The 15,647-nt window shown below is 42.7% G+C and overlaps 1 long non-coding RNA gene and 2 other non-coding genes across 3 annotated transcripts in view; 1 reads left to right on the forward strand and 2 right to left on the reverse strand.

Moving 5' to 3' along the window:
- LOC138960286 (uncharacterized) overlaps window positions 1-15,647 on the reverse strand; it is a 262,895-nt gene that overhangs the window by 159,606 nt on the left and 87,642 nt on the right. The window lies entirely within an intron of this gene.
- Trnal-aag (transfer RNA leucine (anticodon AAG)) lies at window positions 11,443-11,524 on the forward strand. The gene has a single exon. It is a non-coding gene; the product is annotated as a tRNA-Leu (tRNA).
- On the reverse strand, window positions 12,203-12,284 carry Trnal-uag (transfer RNA leucine (anticodon UAG)). Its single transcript has one exon. It is a non-coding gene; the product is annotated as a tRNA-Leu (tRNA).

Here is a 15,647-nt window from a genome sequence, read left to right on the forward strand (position 1 = left end):
CGTAGTTCAGGGACGCTCTTAGGTCGAGGCATGTTCCTGATAGCCTCCACCTTGTCCGGATCCATCTGCACACCATCCTTGGAGATCACGTGTCCGAGGAACTTGATGCTTGTTTGGCCGAAAGCACACTTGTCATTCAGTGTGACACCAGCATCTTGAAGCTTTTCAAGTACTTGCTTCAGACGTTGGTCATGCTCGACTTGGTTGCGTCCGTACACCAACACATCATCTATGTCGCATATGACCCCTGGAATGTCTGACAACAGCTGCGACATGATGCGATGAAAAACCTCGCTCCCTGACGAGATTCCGAAGGGTAGACGTTGAAAACAAAAACGTCCGATTGGTGTAATGAAGGTCGTCAACTCTTGTGAGCTTTTCTCCAGTGGAACTTGATAGAAACCGCTGTTGCAGTCCAGTTTAGTGAATACTGTTGCCTCCTCTAACTGTGCGAGGAGTTGATCTGTAGACGGAAGAGGATAGTTTTCTCTCTTGACACTCTCGTTCAGTCTGGTAAGGTCTACACAGATCCTCACTGCATCATTATGTGCTTTCGGCACCACAACGATGGGGGCACACCAGTCAGTTGGAGTGTTGACTGGTCGAATCACTTCCTGATCTTGCAGTCGCCTAAGCTCCTCCTCTACCTTCTGTTGAAAAGGGAGTGGAACACGTCTCGGTGCTGTCACTGCATACGGCACTGCACTGTCCTTCAGGCGAATCGTATAAGTCTCTTTCATTTTCCCAAGTCCAGAGAACAGCCTGGGGAAAGTCTTCTGAATGCGTTCCTTGTCGCCTTCTTTCACCGTTTCCACACGCTTCACGAGTCCTAGCGCCTGAATTGCTGGTCTCCCTAACAGAGGTTCTTCTAGGTCTTCAACCACGTAGATGTCTTGAATGCTCATGGCGTTCTTGACTTTCATTTTTGACGTGAACTGTCCAAGCACTTTTAGTGGAATTTTACCTGGGCCAAAGAGTCTTTTCGAAGGCCTCTCAAGCGGGTATTTGTTTTTGGGTACCATCACTGCTGGCATCACTGTTACGTCTGCTCCAGTGTCCATCTTAAACTGAATGTTTGACTGCTCTAGCTGAACGTCCACATGCCAGGCGTCAGTTCCTGCATTTGACACTGCTCCCAGATATGCTTCATCTTTCACTTCCTTCACAGAAGCTTGGCTGATGGGCTTGCTGAAACAACAAACTGCATAATGTCCTTTCTTCAGGCATTTTCTGCATTCGGCTTTCGCGGCAGGACATGACTCTCTGCCATGCTGATCTCGACCGCATCTGGTGCACTTTTGTGACCTTTCTCCGAGATTTCGGCTTGGACGCTTCCACTGTGTTTTCGGATGCTGTCCCTTTTGCATAGCATTCGGAACCCCCTTTAGGCGATCCACTGTTGTTTCCTTAGACATTTCATGGAGTTGTTGCTGGGATGACTCATAAGCTCTGCATATGTCTACTGCTTTTTTAAAAGTCAGTGTTGAATCTTCAAGAAGTTTCTCCCGCATGGTATCACTTTTGACACCAACGACAATTCTATCCCGTATCATACGGTCTTCCATGATGCCATAATTACAGTTCTTAGCAAGTTGTCTAAGGGCTGCCACATACGCATCGATCGACTCAGACGAATCCTGGCGTCGAATGTGAAATTTGTATGTTTCGAACGCTTCATGCGTGGCTCCCACACAAAATTCTTCCAGTTTCTTGATGACAACGCTTATGTCTTTCTTGTTCTCACCTTCAGAGAACCTCATGCTGTCATACACCTCCATTGCATCTTCGCCAATGCAGGCAAGCAACACTGCACACCGGTATTCTCCTTCTTCTTTGTCCAGTCGAGAAGCAATCTCATAATTGTCCCATTGTCTTTTGAACTTCTTCCAGTTTTGGGATAAGTTGCCTTCCATAACCAGCTTTGAAGGTATTGGAACATTGGCTGTGTAATGTCTCCTCTCTGCCTGTAATGGTGGTTGGTTCGGCTGCTCTGCCATACTGGATCTCTGCTGAATCCGTACCACTGAACCACACCTTTCTTTATTTTTGGAGTGTGCGCTTCCTACTGCGACGCTACATCTAGTTTGCTGCTGTCGGAGTACGCGATTTTAGATCGAACAAAATGCTCTACGGCACGCGCGAACAAAACTTTCGACTTGCAATCTCGTACATAAAGTTTTTCACACTCACTGCTTCGCTACCACCCCACTTCTGACACCATGTCGTGTTCTCGTCGTGTTGGACGGTCACATGCATATAAACAAACTGGTAGACTATAAATGAAGCAGACACAGGCATGGAGGGTTAGCGTGCTATTTATTCCGCCATGATTCTCCCAGCATCCCCAGCAACCTTTTTACGTCAGGGTTCTTGCATATTGACAATAGAACACGGTTTTTAATGACGTCATAACATTACAAATACTGTTAATTTTCTTCTATTACAGATGGATTTTCTCCTTGATATAAAACAATACTATACCGTTCCTACAGTCACGCACTCAGACTCTAATCAAAACTTCGGTGGCGTTTCCTTGGTTGCCTGTTGGTAGTGGTTGTGGTGATGGTGGTATGAGTGATGTTAGGGGAGGGGATGAATGTGGGGAGGTGGTTGTACTCATCTCACATCGACACTATCAAACACACAAAGCCTGGGAGGCGACGCTGCTGGGTATGAGATAATGCCAGGTTTGGCTTCCGCAATCGGCATTGTCTGTTGCGAGGAGAGTGCATGATAAGTTTGTAACTAATCACAACAGCTTTGCTGCCGGCTGATACAAGCAGCACTCAGCCGTGATGTCTAGGATTAGGACTCTGAACCGAGGGTTGTCGGTGACGATTAGATTGGAATGACGGTGTCGGTGGTGGTTATACAACATGAGTGGGCTTCGGACAGTGTCTGTGTTTTTCTTTTTTCTTTTTTTTTCTTCTTCTTCTGGAGTATTCCTGCATGAGCGGCCGCACACTACTTTGAGGGCCCCAAAGGGGGGGGGGGGGGGGGGGTATCATCACGATCACGGGAAGGGAAATTTTAGCTTTCACGATCACAGTTACCTTGATTTTTGTTTTCACGATCACAAACACCTTGACGAATAGAGGATCATAGAGTGATACAGCTGTGAAAAATGTACGTTGAAAATAAAATGCTTTGCAATAATGCCCATCACGATCACGAAAACAAATGACGATCACGATCACGAGACTTGATTTTTTTGTCATCACGGATCACGGGCAAAGTCCCATCACGATCACAGAAATGGAAATTTCGGCAATCACGGTCACAAAAAGGTCCAAAATCGCCAATCACGATCACGATTTTAAACCCTTTGGGGCCCTCTACTTTGACCGAAATACGCCTCCACGTAAACACATGTTCAGACATAGAGAGAAAGTCGGACAAGATCACACAGACACAGACACACACAGACACACACACACACACACACACGCACACACACACACACACAGTGACACACACACACACACACACACACACACACACACACACACACACACACACACCGCCCACACACACACTGACATGCACACGCAGCCTCATACACAATGACTGAGACTGAAAGGCACGTAACTAAAATCTTCCGCTGATTCAACAAAGACCATTGAAGCAGAATTCATTATTCTCCCAAAGGTCTTGAGAGGGAAAACACAACCACAGTCAAGAACTTTCAGTCGAAATGGTTACAGTTCGTTGCCACGTAGGCGTCCACGGTCCTTTAAATGAAGGAAATGGTCATTGATGACAGAACAGTTCTCTTGAAAGGGTCCAGTTCGGCCATTTTCAGAGAGAGAGAGAGAGAGAGAGAGATCAAATCAAATCAAATCAAATCAAATTTTATTTTACGAGGGTTGTGGCATAAGCAATATAAACGAGCTTCTTTTCAACCAGCCCTCGCCCAGAGAGGGACTATTCTAATCTTGAATACATATATATATATATATATATATATATATATATAGAGAGAGAGAGAGAGAGAGAGAGAGAGAGAGAGAGAGAGAGAGAGAGAGAGAGAGAGAGAGAGAGAGAGAATTGAATTGAATTGAATTGAATTGAATTGAACTTTATTTAACAAGGTTTAAGATTTAAGGCTACGCCTTTTCTTACAATCTGCCCTTGGGACGCATAGACACACAATTATATAATTAAAAAATTAAAAATTAAAAATTGAAAAAGTTAACCAACAAAAGGAGGTCGGAAAACTTCAGCACGTGATAATAAAGATGACGATGATGATAATGATGACGACGATGATGATGATAATGATGATGATGATGATGATGATGATGAAGATGAGGCATGAAGAGCATACATGATGTGGTTATTCATAAAATCAAATGCATACTATGCAGGTAATAATAAATACAAGCTGGTAGCAATCGAACATGTAGATATAGTACAGCAAAAATATTTTCAAAATATACAATGGACAGCATATCTTTGACGTGATACTAAGTGTGGTAAATCAAAAGGCGTTAAACTACTCAGACATTAAGTGGTTTTTAACACATTTTTTAAAACTTTTTAATGACTTTAAGTGCTTAAAGGATGATGGAAGTGAATTCCAGAGAGAGAGAGAGAGAGAGAGAGAGAGAGAGAGAGAGAGAGAGAGAGAGAGAGAGAGAGAGAGAGAGAGAGAGAGAGAGAGAGAGAGAGAGAGAGAGAGAGAGTTGAGGAGTCCCCCATTGGATGATCGCCCTTGATCGGTAGAAGTGCTTGCATTCGAGTCGCCCGTTCTGGATCTGGATCTAGTTTAGGTACGTTGCAGTGTTGGCTATCGTCGCAACGGAAACTGGGAGTCGCCCGTTATGTAGGGGTGACGCCTGGCGTCGCTCATTGCGGGGTCAGGGACGGCTGTGTCGGGTAGAAGTGGTCGCATTCGAGTCGCCATTGTGGACTCTGCCATAGGTGTTCGCCCGTGACAGGTAGATGGTCGTTCTACAAAGCAGTGTACCAGTGGAACTCATGAGCCGGATTCGTGGACTCACACTGACAGTCGGACCATCGCTTCAACGCCCGACTGCGCTTGTCCGAACTCGGTGCAGTGAGAGGGGCTAGGGCAGCACTGTTATTGGCCAACTCCCCGAGTCAAGTTGGCGAACTAAAATCTTTTTCATGAAACCCGATTTCATTACTGCATTTCACTCTTTCAACTGTAAGTGACCGACTGTGTTGCTGGCCCACGAAACCTGCCCTAGGTTACGTGACGATGTACTTTTGAACGAATATTTGTTCAGATACGCATGTAAAGGTATGGCCAACGGTAAACGCTCTAAATGCGTATAAACGACAACGAAGGAAAGTAAGAATTATGCCAAGCGAGTCTCCTGGCAAGTGAAAGAATAACACGCATTGAAATAAACAAGCGACTTTCATCCTCAAATTCATATTTAAGATTTCTTGTTTTCCCTTTGAGAAGTGGATTTCGCCAACAAATTCAGGTAACGATAAAAGTGCATGTACAGCTCTGTATATACAACGACAAAGGTGAAAGCCGCGGTCGCATTCGAGCTCATCGGCATTATTGCAACACACACACACACACACACACACACACACACACACACACACACACACACACACACACACACACACACACACACACACACACACGCATCTACAGACCTTTGCAACTGTGGAAACAAAGTTACGCGAGCAAAATCTAACTTTTTATATTTAGTCAAGTTTTGACTACATATTTTAACATCGAGGGGGAATCGAAACGAGGGTCGTGGTGTATGTGCGTGTGTGTGTGTGTCTGTCTGTCTGTGTGTGTGTGTAGAGCGATTCAGACTAAACTACTGGACCGATCTTTATGAAATTTGACAAGAGAGTTCCTGGGTATGAAATCCCCGAACGTTTTTTTCATTTTTTTGATAAATGTCTTTGATGACGTCATATCCGGCTTTTCGTGAAAGTTGAGGCGGCACTGTCACGCCCTCATTTTTCAACCAAATTGGTTGAAATTTTGGTCAAGTAATCTTCGACGAAGCCCGGACTTCGGTATTGCATTTCAGCTTGGTGGCTTAAAAATTAATTAATGACTTTGGTCATTAAAAATCTGAAAATTGAAAAAACAAAATAAACATTTATAAAATGATCCAAATTTACGTTCATCTTATTCTCCATCAATTTCTGATTCCAAAAACATATAAATATGTTATATTTGGATTAAAAACAAGCTCTGAAAATTAAATATATAAAAATTATTATCAAAATTAAATTGTCGAAATAAATTTAAAAACACTTTCATCTTATTCCTTGTCGGTTCCTGATTCCAAAAACATATAGATATGATATGTTTGGATTAAAAACACGCTCAGAAAGTTAAAACAAAGAGAGGTACAGAAAAGCGTGCTATCCTTCTTAGCGCAACTACTACCCCGCTCTTCTTGTCAATTTCACTGCCTTTGCCATGAGCGGTGGACTGACGATGCTACGAGTATACGGTCTTGCTGAAAAATGGCATTGCGTTCAGTTTCATTCTGTGAGTTCGACAGCTACTTGACTAAATATTGTAATTTCGCCTTACTTGTTTAAAACTGCGTTCACGAAAATATCACGTTACAAAAAAATGGTACACATCTTTCTTCAACCGAGTGGCCACATATTCGAGCCCATCGACTGCAACAGTGTCACACATACATACGTCTCCAGTCTTTCGCTACAGAAACGGGTTCCTTCGAGTCAGACGGGCGGCTAATGGAATCAAAGGAATTCTCACGTGGCAAGGGGAAATCTGTTGCCGTTACCAGAGGTACAAGTTTCCTCCATTGCCATGTCTGGTTCTTGCGGTGAATGCCTCATTTTTTTGGTATCATGGTCCCTAAGTCCGGTGGGAAATTCCGCCCGAGACGGAGGAGGTGGAAGATGTAGAGGGCATATGTAGCACTGAGTATATATATATGTGTATGGTGGACAATTCCTTGTGGGCTTTGGGTTGAGACGGAGAGATAGAGAGAGAAAGAGAGAGAGAGAGAGAGAGAGAGAGAGAGAGAGAGAGAGAGAGAGAGAGACAGAGAGAGAGAGAGACAGAGAGAGAGAGAGAGAGACAGAGAGAGAGACAGAGAGAGAGAGAGAGATAACGTTGATCACCCACGCACAACCATATAATCGGTCGTGCGGCGGAAAACTAAAGTGCGCAAACATTTTCACAGAATCACGGACACAGACAGACGGACACACACACACACACACACACACACACACACACACACACACACACACACACACACACACACAGAGAAAGACAGGCAAGCAGGCAGACAGAGAAATACAGAAGAAGAAAAAGTGAGCGCGTTCTTTCGTGTTGAAAACTAAAACAAGAGGCGAAGCCTTCAAGGCTCACGTAAGAAATCGACAAACAGTAACACAAACTCAATCACTCCGTCACACACACACACAGTACACACACACACACACACACACACACACACACACACACACACACACACACACACACACACACACACACACACACACAGAAAGAGCATAGGTGAAACTGTGCAAGAAAGCGAGACACTAGATCTAGATCTGTCTGTCTGCATGTAGCCTACTTACATGGACACGACTGCCAAATAGTCTCGGCCCGCTCAAAATAACAATCACCGAGACTTTCAGTAATTCCATCGCGTGACGTCTAACCCTCGTACGTCATAATGTGACGTCAATGTAATATGACGTCTTCAAATGTTAAAGTTTCTACCACAGACATACATACATACATACATACATACATACGCACGCACGCACGCACAGACAGACAAAAGTTAGCATCGCATAGGCTACACTTCGTGAGCCAAAAACTAAAAAGCAACCAGACAAACATTTCTCTCTCCTGATATTTCTTTATCTAGCAATCAAAGAACTAAGCTTCCGAAAAATAAAATGCTTCTTTTTCCCTCGGAACTTTATATCTGTCGCACATGGTCTTGTCAATACATGCTTGTTTAATCATAACAATTACCCCAGGGAGTATAAAGGTGGCTTCGTCGCCTGTGTTACTTGCCGCGCTACCCCGTAATAATGAAAACTAGCCTCACACCTTCAGGGCAACAAACTTGATCCCCTCTATACTTCTGTTTTCCTTTGTGTCTGCTCTGTCTCACTCTACTCCGCCAAACACATGCCACCCCCCCCCCCCCCCTCCCCGCTACCACCCTCTCTCTCTGTCTCCCTCTCTCTGTCTCCCTCTCTCTCCCCCCCTTTCTGTCTCCCCCACCCTCTCTCTCCCTTCATTCTATCTGTCTCCCTCTCTCCCCTCTTCCCCTCTCTCTCTCTCTCTCTCTCCCACTCTCTCTCTCTCCCTTTCTCTCCCCTTTTCTCTCTCCCTCCTCTCTATCTCTACCCTATCTCTCTCTCTCTCTCTCTCCCTCTCTCTCTCTCTCCCTTTCTCTCCCCCTTTCTCTCTCCCTCCTCTCTATCTCTACCGTCTCTCTCTCTCTCTCTCTCTCTCTCTCTCTCTCTCTCTCTCTCTCTCTCCCTCTCTCTCTGGTGTTCATTCTCCCTCTCTTATCTCCTCCTCCCTCATTGCTGTTTTCTCTCTGTTTGTCTCTCTCAGTCTGTTTCCCTCTCTCCCCTCTCCCTCCTCTCTCTCTCCCTCTCTCTCTTCCTCCTCTCTATCTTTACCCTCTCTCTCTCTCTCTCCCTCTCTCTCTCTCTCTCTCTCTCTCTCTCTCCCTCTCTCTCTGGTGTTCATTCTCGCTCTCTTATCTCCTCCTCCCTCATTGCTGTTTTCTCTCTGTTTGTCTCTCTCAGTCTGTTTCCCTCTCTCCCCTCTCCCTCCTCTCTCTCTCCCTCTCTCTCTTCCTCCTCTATCTTTACCCTCTCTCTCTCTCTCTCTCTCTCTCTCTCTCTCTCTCTCTCTCTCTCTCTCTCTCTCTCTCTCTCTCTCTGGTGTTCATTCTCGCTCTCTTATCTCCTCCTCCCTCATTGCTGTTTTCTCTCTGTTTGTCTCTCTCAGTCTGTTTCCCTCTCTCCCCTCTCCCTCCTCTCTCTCTCCCTCTCTCTCTTCCTCCTCTCTATCTTTACCCTCTCTCTCTCTCTCTCTCCCTCTCTCTTTCTCTCTCTCTCTCTCCCTCTTTCTCTGGTGTTCATTCTCGCTCTCTTATCTCCTCCTCCCTCATTGCTGGTTTTTTTCTGTTTGTCTCTCTCAGTCTGTTTCCCTCTCTCCCCTCTCCCTCCTCTCTCTCTCCCTCTCTCTCTTCCTCCTCTCTATCTTTACCCTCTCTCTCTCTCTCTCTCTCTCTCTCTCTCTCTCTCTCTCTCCCTCTCTCTCTGGTGTTCATTCTCGCTCTCTTATCTCCTCCTCCCTCATTGCTGTTTTCTCTCTGTTTGTCTCTCTCAGTCTGTTTCCCTCTCTCCCCTCTCCCTCCTCTCTCTCTCCCTCTCTCTCTTCCTCCTCTCTATCTTTACCATCTCTCTCTCTCTCTCTTCCTCTCTCTCTCTCTCTCTCTCTCTCTCTCTCTCTCCCTCTCTCTCTGGTGTTCATTCTTGCTCTCTTATCTCCTCCTCCCTCATTGCTGTTTTCTCTCTGTTTGTCTCTCTCAGTCTGTTTCCCTCTCTCCCCTCTCCCTCCTCTCTCTCTCCCTCTCTCTCTTCCTCCTCTCTATCTTTACCCTCTCTCTCTCTCTCTCTCTCTCTCTCTCTCTCTCTCTCTCTCTCTCTCTCTCTCTCTCTCTCTCTCTCTCTCTCTCTCTCTCCCCCTGGTGTTCATTCTCGCTCTTTTATCCCCTCCCCCCTCACCATAGTCATTGCTGTTTTCTCTCCGTCTGTCTTTTTACCATCACAGTCTCATCTTTTTACATTTGGTCAAGTTTTGACTAAATATTTTAACATAGAGGGGGAATCGAGACGAGGGTCGTGGTGTATGTGTGTGTGTGTGTGTGTGTGTGTGTGTGTGTGTGTGTGTGTTTGTGTGCGTGTGTGTGTGTAGAGCGATTCAGACCAAACTACAGGACAGATCTTTATGAAATTTGACATGAGAGTTCCTGGGAATGATATCCCCGGATGTTTTTTTCGTTTTTTCGATAAATACTTTTGATGACGTCATATCCGGCGTTTTGTAAAAGTTGAGGCGGCACTGTCACGCCCTCATTTTTAAATCAAATTGATTGAAATTTTTGTAAAGCAATTTTCGACGAAGGCCGGATTTCGGTATTGCATTTCAGCTTGGTGGCTTAAAAATTAATTAATGACTTTGGTCATTAAAAATCTGAAAATTGTAATTTTTTTTTTAATATAAAACGATCCAAATTTACGTCCATCTTATTCTACATCATTTCCTGATTCCAAAAACATATAAATATGTTATATTTAGATTAAAAACAAGCTCTGAAAATTAAAAATATAAAAATTATGATCAAAATAACATTTCCGAAATCGATTTAAAAACAATTTCATCTTATTCCTGGTCGGTTCCTGATTCCAAAAACATATAGATATGATATGTTTGGATTAAAAACACGCTCAGAAAGTTAAAACAAAGAGAGGTACAGAAAAGCGTGCTATCCTTCTCAGCGCAACTACTACCCCGCTCTTCTTGTCAATTTCACTGCCTTTGCCACGAGCGGTGGACTGACGATGCTACGAGAATACGGTCTTGCTGAAAAATTGCAATGCGTTCAGTTTCATTCTGTGAGTTCGACAGCTTGACTAAATGTTGTATTTTCGCCTTACGCGACTTGTTTTTTATCATCTCAGACTTTGCCTCTGTCTCTCTGTCTCTGCATCTGAATATTTCTTTATTTATTTTTTTCAGAATGTCTATCACAGCTTATTCGCAAGTTAGCTTAACTGTTGCTCTAATTCGGCCTAAGGGGTCCCTTCATATAACTAACTAACTTACTAGCTAACTAACTGACTGACTGACTGACTGACTAGCTAAGTAGGCCTAATACGCACAGAGAATGTCTGAGCACGATGTAAATCAAGTAAAGGGAGCAAACGCCTAGCATCACGCAATAGATCGAGAATAGTATACAGCGGTTATCTCCCGTTAGCCTCCAATAGCTTTATTTTGCTGTGTATCCGGCTCTTCGCAAGAAATGTTGAAACGCAGTTCTTCGGAACAAACAACAATTTACAAACGCATGATGCATTTTTGGGGGTTTCGCTGGTGAATGAGAATTTAAATGTAGGTCCCTTTTTAGCTCATGTGAGCCTCCGTATGGCTTGTCGTTCTGCGAGGCTAAGTGAACTTGAAGCGCGAACGATAAAGTCGGTTACTTCTAAATTATTGTACGTCCGTGCTTCTATCAAGGGCAACGAATGACTTTCACTGAATTTGAATGGAGTGTACGTCTTGAAACTATTAAAAGTCAATTTGAAATAGTAATGTTTGGGGTTTGGTTGTTGCCGGCTCACCTGTTTTAACCGCTTGTGTGCTTGTGCAATACACTTCATTATTTTGCTCTTCGTTGTCAGGAAGGTAGCGTGGCCGAGCGGTCTAAGGCGCTGGTTTAAGGCACCAGTCTCCTCGGAGGCGTGGGTTCGAATCCCACCGCTGCCATTTTTTTTCTATATTTTTAAGCATTACAATGACTTGTGATGTCTTTTTCTTTAAAATAGAATAGGTAACTGAACTATTTTGTTCATGACGTCACAACTAAAATGTTAATTGTTATTTATGTCAGTGTATATGTACCCACCTACATTTTAATTTTCTTTCAGTTAGTATTTTACTTTTGACTGTCCGTGTGTTTCACAGTTTACAACTTTGTAGGTAAATTCTCTGTAGAAACCTTTGGCCATGGGAGACATGAAGACAATTTTGGCCACAATAAGAATATTTATCAAGGTACATTTTATTTTACAGTAATAATACGAGTAAGTGTACTTTACATAGCATGAAATCCGTCAAAATTTGAATTTCAACCATGGAAATAATAGTGTTATTGTATTGTATTGTATTGTATTGAATTGTATTGTATTTTATTGTATTGTATTGTATTGTATTGTTTTGCATTGTATTGAATTATATTGAATTGTATTAAATACATTAATCAATTTAATCAATTTTCCTTCTTCAACATGATAATCATGATTTTCATGACATCAATGGTCAGCAATCATAAACCAAAATACATGTTTACATGTTAAAATAATTAATAATCGTCAAAATGTACAGTCAACGAATACAAAAAAGAAAAAACCCACTACAACAATAACAAAAAAGAAAGAAAAATAATGGCAGCGGTGGGATTCGAACCCACGCCTCCGAAGAGACTGGTGCCTAAAACCAGCGCCTTAGACCGCTCGGCCACGCTACCTTCACACTATTACGCGCACAGCACAGAAGGTTTTTCTGCATTAGCTGGCCAGACGACTATTTCGCAATACCTTGCAAAGGTCATACGCTATATTTGTACATCCACGCATTTGATGACAATAGGCGAGGTCTCACGGGGAAACTTTGACAGACAATTGTAAAAAAGAAAAGAAAATTACAAGGTAACAGTTGGCAAACAAAACACTGGTACTGGCCGAACACCCCTTCAGAAAAAAGAAATAAATAAAATACACACGCACACAACATCCACAAAATGAGTGGGCTAGCTGAAGCTGAGGAGTCAGAAATAGAAAGAAATAGAAGAAGAAGAAATACACCAACAAAATGTAAACACCGACCCTCGAACAAAGAAAGAAAGACACACACGAATAACGAAACAAACTAAAAAAACAACACCAAATAAACATACAACGAACCAAACAACTAACCAACCAACCAACCAACCAACCAAACAAACAAACAAACAAACAAACAAACAAACAAATAAACAAATAAACAAACAAACAAATAAACAAAAGAAGATATAAAAGAATGAACGATATATAATGTATTTCTAGGAAAGCAGCTTCAACAACAAAATTCGCTCCTAGATAACAATAAATAGAAGCAACAGATGGTGTGTGTGTATTGATCGAGACAATTAAGAGGCACACTGCCACTTTATGAGGTACTTGACATCCCGCTAAATGTATTCTGAAAAGATAGATAAACGCGGACATACAGACAGTCAGATAGACAGACAGACAGACAGACAGACAGATAGACACACAGACAGACAGAGGAAGGGAGACAGACAGGCAGGCGGACACTCATTCAAACATCGCAATACAGAGAAAGATGCACACAATAGTCTTCGAAAGGAAAGCAAAATAGAAACAAAGGACTGACTGATATATACACAGGGTGACTGACAAACAGAAAAACAGATCGAAAAAGAACGATTAACAAAGAATGAAAGAAACAAAGAAACAAAGAAAAGAAAGAAAAGAAAAGAAAGAAACAAAGAACGAAAAACATAAATAAACAAACAAAGAAAGGGAAAAAAGAAAGAAAAAGAGGAAGGAAGAAAGAAAGAAACAAAGAAACAAAGAAACAAAGAAACAAAGAAAGAAAGAAACAAAGAAAGAAACAAAGAAAGAAACAAAGAAACAAAGAAAGAAAGAAAGGAGGTCAACTTAGTGTTAGGTCTCAGCAGTGGACGAAGTGTTCCATTCAGTTTCAACCGCGCATCATTTTAAATCAGATTGTCAAGCAAACAAGCAAGAAACACAAACAAAAGAAGAAATCAATAGTCCGCTAGAGTGGTCGAAAGGGGAAGGGTGACGGTAATTTAGGAAGGAGGCAGGAGGCGGAGACAAAACGATGTAAGTAGTGAAGTCTAATACGATCACAGTTTTAGGGGGGACGGAAGCAAACTCCACACGAGCTGTAAGTCCCAAGAGTCAACATATTTACACAACGGAAACGTGCGCTCCTCCCTACCTCCCCTTTTTCCGGGTCAGACGACACTTGTCACCACATCACCTTCCTTCTTCTTTCGCTTGCCGTGCTCAAAATTTCATTCAAATAAACGCCGCATTCCAGAAACTCCTTTCTTCTTTCAATAGTGTCTGTCTTTCGCCCCATTCCGAAACTCCTTTCTCATTTCAATAGTGTCTGTCTTTCGCCCCATTCCGAAACTTCTTTCTCCTTTCAATAGTGTCTGTCTTTCGCCCCATTCCGAAACTCCTTTCTCCTTTCAATAGTGTCTGTCTTTCGCCCCATTCCGAAACTTCTTTCTCCTTTCAATAGTGTCTGTCTTTCGCCCCATTCCGAAACTCCTTTCTCATTTCAATAGTGTCTGTCTTTCGCCCCATTCCGAAACTTCTTTCTCCTTTCAATAGTGTCTGTCTTTCGCCCCATTCCGAAACTCCTTTCTCCTTTCAATAGTGTCTGTCTTTCGCCCCATTCCGAAACTTCTTTCTCCTTTCAATAGTGTCTGTCTTTCGCCCCATTCCGAAACTCCTTTCTCCTTTCATTAGTGTCTGTCTTTCGCCCCATTCCGAAACTCCTTTCTCCTTTCTTTCAATATTGTCTCTCTTTCGCCCCCCCCCCCAAAAAAAAAAAAAAAGAAGAAAAAAAAGAAGAAAAATAAGCACAACAACAACAAACCAAAACCGACAGGTCATTTTATGGAACGTTCCATTATAGACAAAACGAAACATTGTCTCGAACATCGATCTATTGGTCTATAAAGTGGATGAACAAAAGGCACAACAGACAACTAATAAGGAAAGATGGTTTGGAAAAAAAAAGAAAAAAAGATGAGTTGGTTTATAATATTTCGTAAAAATAAAAACAGCAGTAAAAAAAACATTAAGTTTGAACGTTCATTGATGTACAAAAATCTAAAACAAAAACCACTTGTTTGTATGTGTGGCTTTCTCGGTGACCATGCAGATCATAATAGCTTCCCGGAAGTCACAATGACTCAAGTTAGCAGTGCGCATGACCTTACGGAAACACCGGGTCCATTGGGGTTTCACTGACCCCCGACAAATCGCATGAACCCTTCCTTATCTATCTAAAATAGGGAAAGAGCCTTTTAGCTTATTTAGTTCACAGTTTACTGCTGTAAACTTTTCCTCTCTGTTCAGTGTCATCGCGAACAAAAGTGGGTGACACTTCTGCTATCATACCTTTTGCTAGTTTTGCTGCAGAGCTCCAGTCACTGTCTTCATGCTTGAAGACAGTACATAGGACCGGAACATGTGTGTCTGAGATAAAATGTATACAGTGTATTAGCTATTTTGAACACAAAAGGGAGTTTTGTGGACATAGCTATATGCGCAAAATAATGGCTTGTGTTTTGTAGCGTTTATGTGAGGGCTTGTGTATAGCCCGGTTTGTCAACAAACACATTTGTTTGATTTGATTTCTCTGAACCAAATTCGTGACCGTTTCTCCACACAGGTAACTATCGTCCTTATTTCTCCTTTCTAAGTCATTCTAGATCTTGTGACGTTTGTTTCAGTGTTTCTTACAGACATATTAGCCTCATGTGTGTTGTTCAAGTTTGCTATTTTACATAATTATTTTAATGTTACGAGCGGGTAACTGATTAATCTAGATTATGTATGTGTGTGTGTGTGTGTGTGTGTGTGTGTGTGTGTGTGTGTGTGTGTGTGTGTGTGTGTGTGTGTGTGTGGGTAGGGTGAGGTGCGTGTTCCGATGGTGTGTGTCAGTGTGTGTGTGTGTGTGTGTGTGTGTGTCGCTGTGTCTGTGTGGATATGTCTGTGTTTGTGTCTGCGTGTCTCTCTGTGTGTCTGTGGCTGTGTCTGTGTGTGTTTCCGTGTTTAAGTCT

Source organism: Littorina saxatilis, linkage group LG2 (genome assembly GCF_037325665.1).
Source record: "Littorina saxatilis isolate snail1 linkage group LG2, US_GU_Lsax_2.0, whole genome shotgun sequence".
Classification (NCBI taxonomy): domain Eukaryota; kingdom Metazoa; phylum Mollusca; class Gastropoda; order Littorinimorpha; family Littorinidae; genus Littorina; species Littorina saxatilis.